The sequence below is a fragment of the Cetorhinus maximus genome, unplaced genomic scaffold (assembly GCF_964194155.1).
Source record: "Cetorhinus maximus unplaced genomic scaffold, sCetMax3.hap1.1 HAP1_SCAFFOLD_2619, whole genome shotgun sequence".
NCBI classification, from domain to species: domain Eukaryota; kingdom Metazoa; phylum Chordata; class Chondrichthyes; order Lamniformes; family Cetorhinidae; genus Cetorhinus; species Cetorhinus maximus.
In genome coordinates this window covers 28,171-41,459 of record NW_027598553.1, presented here as the reverse complement: position 1 = coordinate 41,459, position 13,289 = coordinate 28,171, and the positions used below count along the sequence as shown (strand labels likewise).

Below are 13,289 nucleotides of genomic sequence, written 5' to 3'. Positions count from 1 at the left end.
AAAACCGAGCCTGTGTAATGTAACAGCTGTAAAAACCGAGCCTGTGTAATGTAACAGCTGTAAAAACCGAGCCTGTGTAATGTAACAGCTGTAAAAACTGAGCCTGTGTAATGTAACAGCTGTAAAAACTGAGCCTGTATAAAGTAACAGCTGTAAAAACCGAGCCTGTGTAATGTAACAGCTGTAAAAACCAAGCCTGTGTAATGTAACAGCTGTAAAAACCAAGCCTGTATAAAGTAACAGCTGTAAAAACCAAGCCTGTGTAATGTAACAGCTGTAAAAACCGAGCCTGTATAAAGTAACAGCTGTAAAAACCGAGCCTGTGTAATGTAACAGCTGTAAAAACCGAGCCTGTGTAATGTAACAGCTGTAAAAACCGAGCCTGTGTAATGTAACAGCTGTAAAAACCGAGCCTGTGTAATGAAACAGCTGTAAAAACCGAGCCTGTGTAATGTAACAGCTGTAAAAACCGAGCCTGTGTAATGTAACAGCTGTAAAAACCGAGCCTGTGTAATGTAACAGCTGTAAAAACCAAGCCTGTATAATGTAACAGCTGTAAAAACCGAGCCTGTGTAATGAAACAGCTGTAAAAACCGAGCCTGTGTAATGTAACAGCTGTAAAAACCGAGCCTGTGTAATGTAACAGCTGTAAAAACCAAGCCTGTGTAATGTAACAGCTGTAAAAACCGAGCCTGTGTAATGAAACAGCTGTAAAAACCGAGCCTGTGTAATGTAACAGCTGTAAAAACCAAGCCTGTGTAATGTAACAGCTGTAAAAACCGAGCCTGTGTAATGAAACAGCTGTAAAAACCGAATCCATCACTGTCACAATCCAAGTTAATGAGAAGCCATTAATAATGGAGGTGGATATGGAGGCCTCAACTACAGTGGTGGGAGAGCACACTTTCAGATCCCTGACTAAAGGTAGAAAGTTAGTAAACCTGGAGCAGAGAAGCGCTAAATTAAAGATATTGCACTGGAGAATCTATTCAGGTAAAGGGGATCGCCACAGCACCAGTGTCTTACAGGCAACAGACAGCCCAGCTGCCTGTGATAATAGTGACTGGAGAAGGACCCAGTCTGTTAGGCCGAGACTGGTTACAGAAGATCAAGCTTGACTGGTCTGAGATATTTCACCTGAAAACAGGAGTTCCTGAACTGCTAAGGAAATACGCCATGGTATTTTGGGATTAATCAGGGAAGTTAAAAGCCCACGATATATGTGGATCCACAGGTGACACCACGTTTCTTTAAGACCGGACCTGTGCCTTATGCATTGAAGGAGAAGGCGGATGCAGAACTGTGCCAGTTAGAAAAACTGGGCATCGCCCAAGCTGTCCAATTCTCAGAGTGGGCAGCACTCATAGTTCCAGTGGTTAAGCCTGACCAAACCATAGGAATTGGTGGGAAGTATAAGTTGACAGTGAATAAGGCAGCAAAACCAGACAACTGCCCCATTCCAAGGATAGACCAATTGTATGCAAAGCTGGCTGGAGGCAAGTCCTATACAATAGTGGATATGAGCCAACCATCCAACAATTAGAACTGGATAAATCATCGAGAGAATACATGAGTATTAACACACACACAGGTCTTTATCAAAGAACAAAGAAAAGTACAGCACAGGAACAGGCCCTTTGGCCCTCCAAGCCTGTGCCAATCATATTGCCCGTCAGCTAAAACATTTTGCACTTCCGGGGTCCGTATCCCTCTATTCCCATCCTATTCATGTATTTGTCAAGCTGCCTCTTAAACACCACTATCGTACCTGCTTCCACCACCTCCTCTGGCAGCGAATTCCAGACACTCACTACCCTTTGCGTAGAAAACTTGCCCCACACATCTCCTCTATAGTTTCCTCCTCTCACCTTAAATCTATGTCCCCTAGTAATTGACTCTTTCACCCAGGGAAAAAGCTTCTGACTATCTCCTCTGTCCATGCCACTCATAATTTTGTAAACTTCGATCAAGTCGCCCCTCAATCTCCGTCGCTCTAGTGAGAACAATCCGAGTTTCTCCAACCTCTCCTCATAGCTAATAACCTCCAGACCAGGCAGCATCCTGGTAAACCTCCTCTGCACCCTCTCCAACGCCTCCATATCCTTCTGGTAATGTGGTGACCAGAATTGCACGCAATATTCCAAGTGTGGCCTAACCAAGGTTCTATACAGCTGCAGCATGACTTTCCAGCTTTTATACTCAATACCCCTGCCGATGAAGGCAAGCATGCCATATGCCTTCCTGACTACCTTATCCACCTGCGTTGCCACTTTCAGTGACCTGTACACCCAGATCCCTCTGCCCGTTGATGCACTAATGGTTCTGCCATTTACTGTGTAATTCCTGCCTGTATTAGACCTTCCAAAATGCATTACCTCGCATTTGTCCGGATTAAACTCCATCTGCCATTTCTCCGCCCAAGTCTCCAACCGATCTATGTCCCGTTGTATCCTTTGACAATCCTCTTCACTATCTGCAACTCCTCCAACCTTGGTCTCGTCTGCAAACTTACTAATTAGTCCAGTTACATTTTCCTCCAAATCATTTATGTATACTACAAACAGCAATGGTCCCAGCACTGATCCCTGTGGAACTCCACTAGTCACAGCTCTCCATTCAGAAAAGCACCCTTCCACTGCTACCCTCTGTCTTCTATGTATATCAGTACAGGTCTTTATCAGCCCTGACAATATTCCGGCAATGCTACTGAAGACTTGTGCTTTAGTAATTGCCACGCCCCTAGCCAAGCTGTTCCAGTACAGCTACAACACTGACATCTACCCGGCTATGTGGAAAATTGCCCGGATTTGTCCTGTACACAAAAAGCAGGAAAAATCCCATCTGGCCAATTACCGCCCCATCAGCCTACTCTTGGTCATCAGTAAAGTGATGGAAGGGGTCATCAACAGTGTTGCCAAGCAGCACTTGCTTAGCAATAACCTGCTCACTGATGCCCAGTTTGGACTCCGCCAGGGTCACTCAGCTCCTGACCTCATTACAGCCTTGGTTCAAACACGGATAAAAGAGCTGAACTCCAGAGGTGAGGTGAGATTGACTGCCCTTGACATCAAGGCTGTTTTTGACTGAGTGTGGCATCAAGGAGCCCTAGCAAAACTGGAGTTAATGGGAATCGGGAGAAAACCTTCCACTGGTTGGAGGCGTACCTAGCACAAAGGAAAATGGTTGTGGTTGTTGGAGGTCAGTCATCTTGGTTCAGGACATCAGTGCAGGAGTTCCTCAGCGTCGTGTCCTCGGCACAACCATCTTCAGCTGCTTCATCAATGACCTTCCTTCCATCATAAGGTCAGAAGTGGGGATGTTTGCTGATGGTTGAAGATACTGAAGCAGTCCATGTCCAAATGCAGCAAGACCTGGACAATATCCAGGCTTGGGCTGACAAGTGGCAAGTAACATTGGTGCCAGACAAGTGTCAGGCAATGACCATCTCCAACAAGAGAGAATCCAACCATCGCCCCTTGACATTCAATGGCATTGCCATCACTGAATCCCCCACTATTAACATCCTGAGGGTGCCATTGACCAGAAACTGAACTGGACTAGCTGTATAAATACTGTGGCTACAAGAGCTGACCACAGGCTAGGAATCCTGTGGAGAGTAACTCACCACCTGACTCCCCGAAGCCTGTCCACCACCTACAAGGCACAAGTCAGGAATGTGATGGAATACTCCCCACTTGCCTGGATGAGTGCAGCTGCCACAACACTCAAAAAGCTCAACACCATCCAGGACAGAGCAGCGCGCTGATTGGCACCCCATCCACAAACATTCGCTCCCTCCACCACCAACGCTCAGTAACAGCAGTGTGTATCATTTACAAGATACACTGCGGGAACTCACCAAGGCTCCTTAGACAGCACCTTCCAAACCCATGACCACTACCATCTAGAAGGACAAGGGCAGCAGATACATGGGAACACCAGCGCCTGGAAGTCCCCCTCCAAATCACGCACCATCCTGATTTGGAAACATATCACCTTTCCTTCGCTGTCGCTGGGTCAAAATCCTGAAACTCCCACTCTAAAAACACTGTGGGTGTACCTACACTACATGGACTGCAGTGGTTCAAGAAGACCAGAGGCTTGGCCGAGGGGCATGGAAGCTGAACCTGCAACTGCTGACCCCAGAGAACATTGAGGAGCTCAAGAGGGATTACAAAGGTTGGAGAACCGTGAAACCCCTCTTTGAGTCCCTGATACACTGGTGGGAAGCGATCAAGGGAAACATCAAGAGGTTTTTCATCCTCAAAGGCACCCAGAAAGCTAGAAAGGAACAGAGGGAAATGTCCCGACTCCAGAAAAACATGCAGGATCTGCTCCGGCTGCAGTCGATGGGGGTCGATGTCAAGGAGGAACTCCAAGAGGTGAAGAGCCAGCAAGCCTCGCCCTTTGCCTCGGAGGCCTCCAAGATCATCTTCCGGTCCAGAGTCCGTTACATGGAGCAGGATGAGACGTGCTCACGTTTCTTCTTCCAAAAGGTACACTCTGTGATCAGCAGCCCGAAGGAAGAAGACGGCTCAGTAAAGTCATCGCCCTCCGACATTTTGAGGATCAGCAAATCCTTTTATTCCGGATTGTATGACGTGAAGCCCACGGACAGCACGGCCTCCCAGTCCTTCCTGTCCTCTATCACGGAGGTCTTAGACCACAGTACACGGGAGAGCCTGGACAAACCGCTAATTCCTGATGAACTGACTAAGGCCCTTGAGTCCTTGGAGAAGAGTAAAACTCCCGGAAGCGACGGCTAGCCGGCGGAGTAGTATTCGGCTCTGTGGGACTTGATCGGCCCAGACCTGCTAGGAGTGTACGAGAGTATGCTCCTGGCCGGTAGTATGTCAGAATCCATGAGGAAAGGCATCATCACCCTCATCTACAAGCACAAGGGGGGAAGGGGAGGAAATTAGAAATTGGCGACCCATTTCACTGTTGAATGTGGACTATAAGATTCTGTCCAAGGTCATCGCCAATCGGGTCAAATCCGCTCTGGAATTGGTGATCCACCCTGACCAGACCTGCACTGTGCCGGGCAGGAAGATCTCTGACTGCCTCGCGCTGCTCAGGGATACGATTGCCTATGTGCAGGACAGGGGTGTGGACACCTGCCTCATCAGCTTGGATCAGGAGAAGGCCTTTGACAGATTATCGCACACCTACATGGTGGATGTGCTCTCCAAAATGGGGTTTGGGGAGGGAATTTGCAATTGGATCCAACTGCTCTACACTAACATTACTAGCGCACTCTCAATCAATGGGTGGGAATCTGATAGCTTTCCGATTAAATCTGGAGTCAGGCAGGGCTGTCCTCTCTCCCCTGTCCTGTTCGTGTGTTGCATAGTACCCTTTTCTGAGTCCATCAGGAAGGATCCGGGCATAAGAGGAGTGACGATCCCAGGCAGTGGAGGCACTCAGGTCAAAGCCTCCCTGTACATGGACGACGTCGCCGTCTTCTGCTCGGATCCGCTGTCGGTGCGCAGACTGATCCACATCTGCGACCAGTTCGAACTGGCCTCGGGTACCAAGGTAAATCGTGGCAAGAGTGAGGCCATGTTCTTTGGGAACTGGGCTGACCGATCCTTTGTCCCCTTCACTGTCAGGGCTGACGGCCTGAAGGTGCTGGGGATATGGTTCGGAGGGACCAGGGCATGCGTTAGAAACTGGAAGGAGCGAGTGTCTATGGTGAAAAGGAAACTGGGCATGTGGGAGCGAAGCTCCCTCTCCAGTGCGGGTAAGAACCTGGTCATCAGGTGTGAGGCACTCTCGCTGTTGCTGTACGTGGCGCAGGTCTAGCCCATTCCACTCTCCTGCGTGGTGGCGATCACTCGAGCCATCTTCCGCTTTATCTGGAGGTCAAAAATGGATCGTGTCCGCATGGACGCGATGTACAAGCCTCTAGATAAAGGGGGAAAAAACGTGCCCAACATCGCCCTCATACCGATGGCCACCTTTGTGTGGCTGCATCAAGCGGTGTGTAGTCCCTCAGTATACAAACACCAAGTGTCACTATGTGCTGAGGTTCTACCTGTCCCCGGTGTTGCGAAGGATGGGTCTGGCCACGCTGCCGCTGAACGCTCCAAGTAGTTGGACCGTGCCCTACCACCTGTCCCTGGTGGAAAAATTTATGCAGAAAAACACCTTTGACCACAAGTCCATCAGGCAGTGGTCAGCACGTAACGTCTTAGAGGCCCTGAGGGAAAAGGAGAGGGTGGATCCTGTGGGATGGTTCCCCGAGCAGACTGTCAAAGTCATTTGGCAGAATGCCTCATCGCCAGAACTTTCCAACAAGCACCAAGACGTAGCTTGGCTGGTGGTGAGAAAGGCCCTCCCCGTCAGATCCTTCCTACACGTCAGGAGTCTCACCCCCTCTGCACGTTGCCCTCGAGGTGGCTGTGGTGGGGAAGAGACCGTTGTTCACCTCCTTGTGGATTGTGCCTTTGCAAAGAAGGTCTAGAGAGAGATGCAGTGGTTTCTGTCGAGGTTCATCCCGAGCAGTTCTGTGACACAGGACTCTGTGCTCTACGGGCTGTTCCCAGGGACACACACCGAGACAAACATCAACTGCAGCTGGAGGATCATCAACTCGGTGAAAGACGCGCTTTGGTCTGCCCGAAACTTGTTGGTCTTCCAGCGCAAAGAGTTGTCCCCGACCGAGTGTTGCGGACTGGCACAATCCAAAGTCCAGGACTACGTGCTGAGGGACGCACTAAAGCTTGGGGCAGTTGCCGCAAAGGCGCAATGGGGAAGGGCCGCTGTCTAAGACCTTTCTACCACAGCGCACCGAGGGGCTGGGAACTGTTTAAATCCCCTCGGGCTGTACAGCTCAAAATGAAAGGCTGTAAATGATTGTAATATTGTTTGTACTGATGCACCTGGTGATACATTTTGTAAAAGTTGAACCGGATTGTACCCTTGTAATGGTGTTTTTGAAATGGTTTGGAATGTGGTTGAAGATATTTTATGAATAAAGTTTATTTTTGCAAAAAAAAAAGTGTAGTAAAGGAACCACTTGAATATTGTATCTGGACTCCGAGTGTTGAAATTTTGTCCCAGAGTATTCCTCGGACCTTTCAATTGGTGCTGCGAGCAGGGCCCGAAGGATGCAGGACACCGACGGGGAAATGGGATGAGTCACAGTGTGAATTCATTTTTATTCATACTAAATCCGACTCCGTCCCGATCCAGGAAGTGTCAGGCACCCCGCGTATCAGAAACCTGGGCTCCAGGCAATAGTTCAAGGGGTGGTAAGGGTGGGGTAGTTCGCTTGTCTTATAGATTGTTATAATTACATCCGGTATTAGCCGCAAGTAACGAGTTCGGTCAGAAAGGATCCAGGGTAAGAACCGTACCGCTGACAACAACTATACCCCGACCGTCTTACCCAGAGATGGCCAGTGGTGACAAACTCGAGTGGGGACCAGAGGGATCCTTGACACAGCATTGAGCTGACAAAAATAAGAAATCGATAGGCAAAATGAGAAAGAACAATTGGAACCCATTTGACTCACCCGCTGATCAGAGAAAATGGTGGGATAATCAGAAAAAAGACAAAGATGATGAAGCCTGGATCCTAATGTTAAGACAACACATAGAGTTAAGTAAGAAAGTAAATCGAATGTTGGCCAACAAATCCCAAAATGAAGAGCTGGTCCAGGCAAAAAATCTCATGTCAGTTTCGGCAGCTTTACCACAGCCACCAGTAGCTGCACAATACGCAGATAATATAGATTGGAACGGGCTGGTGGAACAGGCGGCAGGATATGAGGAACAACGGGAAGCGGGTTGGGAATCACCACCACCATAACCCGTGGCCCCAATTAAGATAGAGCTTGTGCCCCCGGTGCCCGGACAACCAGGCAGACCAGGCACAGCAGCAAGCTGATTTCCGAGCCTTTAGAGCAGAAATGGCACAAGACTTAGGGCAAGCCCCATAAAACAAGAAAAGGGCGAGAGTGCCCATGAATATGGCAATCGGAAGTTTGAGGCATATTGTAACTACGGGGGTGTAGGTGCTGCGCTGAACCGAGACGATGTACAGTTTATGCAATTGTACAAGGATGGCCTTAGCCTGGCCCACCAGGCAATCCTAGACACCGGGCCCGGGCCCACCAGGCAATCCTAGACACCGGGCCCGGGCCCACCAGGCGATCCTAGACACCGGGCCCGGGCCCACCAGGCCATCCTAGACACTGGGCCCACCAGGCCATCCTAGACACCGGGCCCGGGCCCACCAGGCCATCCTAGACACCAGGCCCGGGCCCACCAGGCCATCCTAGACACCGGGCCCGGGCCCACCAGTCAATCCTAGACACCGGGCTAGTAGACAAGAACACATATGATCGAGGAAGATGGGCCACCGGGGTAGATAACCACATAGGGAAAACTAAGATAAAGGTGTCGGCAGTGAGGTTACAGACCCCACTGAAATGGTGGCCACTGCAGCAGCCGTTCCTAAACCCGAGGTGTGCTTTAATTGTAAAAACCCGAACATAAAATATTTACAGTGTTCGATGTAGCCAATGGATTTTGGTCGATACCACTGGACCAGGAATCCCAAGATAAATTCGCTTTCACAGTGGGAGGGAGACGGTGAACATGGGCGAGGCTCCCACAGGGATTCCACAACAGCCCCAACATCCTCCATCGGGTCACGAGTGAGAAGCTGAGTCCGTGCGACGTAGAGTCTAACAACAGTACAATCTTATAATATGCAGATGATATCCTAATAGCGTCAGAATCGGAAAGGGGCCACATCGGAGCTCTCCTGATAGTCATAAGGACGCTGAAAAATGCTGGATTTAAGATAAACCCCTTTATGAGTTGCTGACCGGGAGGGCGATGCGCTTGCCAGAGGGCAGAGCCACCGGAAGTGAGGATATGGGACCCATCAGAGATAAAATTAAAAATGATATTAAGCAATTGGATGGACAGCTAAAGGAATTACAACAGGAAGTGAAGGACCAACAGGCTATCAGGGATTTAGAAGAGAGGACAAAAGGGGGACCCCCGTCACCACCGGCTGAGGTCGGAGACATGGTGTTTGTTCAAATCACCCCTAGCCAACCAGGTTTTGCCCCAAAATGGACTGGACCGTACGGAATTATTCACGTGCCTGCGCCGATATGAAGGGAAAAGCTAGGTGGAAACACTGGTCACAACTGAAAAGGTATGATGTAAGTAAGAAAGACTAAATTACCAGGCAGTGGGAGGAAAACGGGCAACGAGCAGTCCGTACTGTGTTAGCCAAGTGGTTTAGGATTCATTCCCGATCTGGAGGACTGGCCATCTGAAAGAGAAAAGGGGGAATCCTCAACTACGGGGAGGGTCACCGTGGGCTGTGCACAAGGAGGGACGTAAAGGAGAAAGCTACAGTGTGTGAGAGATACAGTGTGTGAGAGATTTTTCGCAATTTACCTTCACACCCCAGGAGAACAACAACTGGGGTCACTGTCCCGGGGAGGAAGACTTGGGAATGACAGATACCTGGCATTGGATCTTGAGGGCCAAACACGGAGAGTTGACTGCAACGGCGGACCCCCGGACCGACACCACCCTGCTATCACAGGACACGACGACACCACAGAGACTATCTTGCCCAGACATGACCCCTGGGCCACAGAATGGACTGGTACTGTATACGGACGATGAACTCTTGTATGATAATGTTAAACATGAAATTGTACAGGTAATTGTGAACCTGGCAGGTATGCAACTGCCTGAGTATTGCAGTAACCAAGCGCCCCTACGAAAACTGTACAAATTACTGAGTAAGGCTGTGATTAATCAGCCGGCCGACGCCACGGGTGCCACTAGATTCAGGGGACATCCTGCTTTCCACCGCCAGAAGAGAGAGTTAGTTAACAATGTACTGACAGGGGTGAACACAGGGACTTCCCTGGTAAACTCTCTCGACATTCAAGGAATCAACTCCGAGGTCACGAATCTTAAAGGGATCATGAGGCAGCTTGCTCATAAGAGTAGCGAGGGGTGGTGAAACGGCAGCGGCCCTAGGGGGCAAGAGTGTGGCATCTGTATTGGAAAGCGTACACGTTATAGAGACCCATGCTAAAGCCACCAGCCAATTAATAGAAAGGGAGGAACGACAAGAGGGCAGCACCTAAAAAAGCCAGCTTACGGCCAGTGGCTGATCGGGCAATTAAGACAAAATCTGGGCCAGATCCAAAGTGGGGAGGTACCGGGCTGGATCAACAGTGCCCGGTTGTGGGGGATGGCCAAGAACCCAGGCGTCATCGACGCATGTACATTGAAAGGAGTGACCAGGGTGTATGCGGTGATTCAGAAGTGCACCTCAAACCAAATGAACGTGTTAGGTATGGGCAATCCCCTCAGTCACAGCAGACACGGGCCCACACCCTCAGTACCGAGTGGAGAACATTGGGTTAATCCGAGACAATGACTCCCTCCGGTACTACCCCATAGATATGCATGCCATACGCAAGAATGAGGGCATACACAGGGTATCACTGAGCGGCTGCAGATGGAAAGGTAGCCTCACAATTTGCTCCCATCCAGTTGGAACGGGGGGGGGGTGCTGGACAAATGCGGGTACAACCGAACGGAGGGTTGTATATTAGAAATTACCCACAGAGAAAACCATCACACCCGCTCAGGATACAAGGGAACCCCGGCTCCCAGTTACTATCAGACACAGCGTGAATAATGTACGTCCAACAAAGGGGTCAGGTCTCAGTCAACGCCTCCGACACACTCCACCATGCCCTGGAACACTATGAGGAACCTAAGCAGGCCCCAATTCCCCACCTTCCCGAAAGTCTGACAAAGTTTAAAGGTGACTTACGAAAGGTGAGGAATCAGCATTACGTGTTACAGGCGGTGTTTAAAAGGCTAATCAATGATACGGAAGAGCACTTGAGAGATCCGACGGTGGGAGCAAGTGTGGGAATGGGGGCTGAATGTGGACATACACCCCTGGATAAGAATAAGCTCTCATATACTCGTCGCAGTGCAGCTAGTGTTAGCATTGTTTAACTCTAATTCTTTCAATGTCTTCTCCAGACAATCCAAAAAGTACCAGGGGACCATGAGTGGCGTACTGAGAGGCTGCAAGGAGACATTTGCGTTACATTATGGGACCAGCAACACTCACACACACACAGATTACACAATCCACACTGACATCACTAAAAATCACAGACGGAATCTCAGTAACAATCCACATGCTTTGCACAGTCTTGTGTTGGGGGTTTAGTGTTTGATATTTCAAACTGCAGTGACATTCCCGACAAGATGAGTTAAAGTTTTAACATTAACCAGAAAATGGCTGAAACATTGTTTTCCTGGGGTGAACACATCAAAGGACAGGAAGAATCAGAAAGTTGTCCTGCCCTGGGATTAACATATCAATGGACAGGCCTCCTGGGGAGCAGATTGAGAGACATCCCAACATGCCAGGGGTGGAGTCTGCAAACTGCTCGTTCAGGATATACCTGGCTAGGAACCCAATCCGAAAACCGCCTCCAGAGTGCGGAGCTAGTCCCCACTCTGGCTTAATGTGCGTGTGTGTTCCCTCTGTCTCAATCTGCTTTATAACTCTTTGACTTGTTTGTATTTGGATGTTGCTGAGTTGTAACTGAGAGTGATTCATTGGCTCTTGCGTTATTTTGTTTGAAAATGTTCTTTGCTCTCTGTTTTAATGGAATTAATTTTCTCCCCCACCCCTCAAAGAATTTTTATTTTGAAACCTGCAATCTGAAGATCCAGACTGGGACAAGGACTCTTCTTCTTCAGGAGTTTCCTGAGACCTTCTCCAAGGCCGTGCTCCATGGGCCCACGTGAGTTTGTGTCCGTTTCTTACCCCGAGATTTCAATTCCTCTCCGGGACCCTGGTTTTCGGTGGCTCCGGTTAACCAGTTCCTGTTGGACTGTGGGCCTGGAGTTTCAAAAAGAAAATCTTGGGGTTAAAGTAGCCTAGCCTTGCAATCTAAAACTTACATGTTAGCCTCCAGTGTGTGAGGAACAGGAGCCCCACAAGAGGAAATGAAAAGTCCTAAAGTGAAGCTGCCTAAAATCTTGTTATAATTCAGGGATAATGCGTGTAATTTGGGCTGCGCGATCATTCTGACGGTTAAACGGGATTCCCGGTGGTCATTTTACTGAGGGTTTAGGTTTCTATCTGCCTTTCTCCAGTTTTCTTTCTGTTTATTTCTTCGCTTTGCGCTATTTAAGCCTTCAAGGAATAATCACAGGTGAATTGATGGACCCACAGCAGGGGAAGTGAGCTGCAGAAGGGGCAGGGAAAGACTTTACACATGGGGAGAGGAGGCAGGAGTTTCAGAAGGTAGGAGTCACACAGGGGGCTGATTAAGGGGGAGATTATACAGAGGAGGTGGGAGGCTGCTGTTCGTTTCGGAGGGGGGTAATTTGAATGAACATGGGGACAGGGTGCTTGTTCATGTTTGAAATAGTGAGGGGTCGCTGCTACATGTTTAAAATGGTGAATGCATATGAGTTAATAGCTGACTGATATGAGTTTGTATTTATACAGACGTCCAGAGAGATAGGGGGTGGGGCGGTGCTGGGAGTGTGGGGACTGTTGTGATGGTGGGTTGGGTGTTAGATGGGGGTTGTTTGGGAGAGATTTTTGAGTGGGCAAACGCGGGGTTAAAAATGGCGTGAGTAATTTGGCGGCCACAAAACAAACGGTCTGGCGAAAATGATGCAGAGATGGAATAATTGCCGGCTGATAATGACAGGGAGGAAAAGAATGGGGGTTGGATAATATTTGCGAGGAGGAAAGAAAAAACTAAATAACCAGTCCAGTATAGATTTTGAAGAGCACACATTGGGGGTTATATATTTCTTTTTTCAGAAAAGGTTGCTGACAGGAAATAGAAGAGAAAATGAAAGATATGATGAAATCTATTTTTTGAATTGTGAATCAGGGGAGAGCGCGAACGCAGTCCCCCACTACCACAAATTTTGCAGTCGAGTATCCCGCATTTGGGGACATCGCAGGCGTTAGCACACCCGAAGTGCAATGGGCTAGCCTCGTCCTGGGAGAACCTTTTTTTTCTTTTTTTTGCAAAAATATACTTTATTCATAAAATATCTTCAATCACATTCCAAACCATTTCAATAACAACATTACAAGGGTACAATCCAGGTTAAACTTTTACAAAATGTATCACCAGGTGCATCAGTACAAACAATATTACAATCATTTACAGCCTTTCATTTTGAGCTGTACAGCCCGAGGGGATTTAAACAGTTCCCAGTCCCTCGGTGCGCTGTGGTAG

At 48.8% G+C, this 13,289-nt stretch overlaps 1 pseudogene; it reads right to left on the bottom strand.

The window, feature by feature from the left end:
- Positions 1-12,932: 12,932 nt before the first annotated feature.
- Positions 12,933-13,084, bottom strand: LOC144677512 (U1 spliceosomal RNA; annotated as a pseudogene).
- Positions 13,085-13,289: the final 205 nt, after the last annotated feature.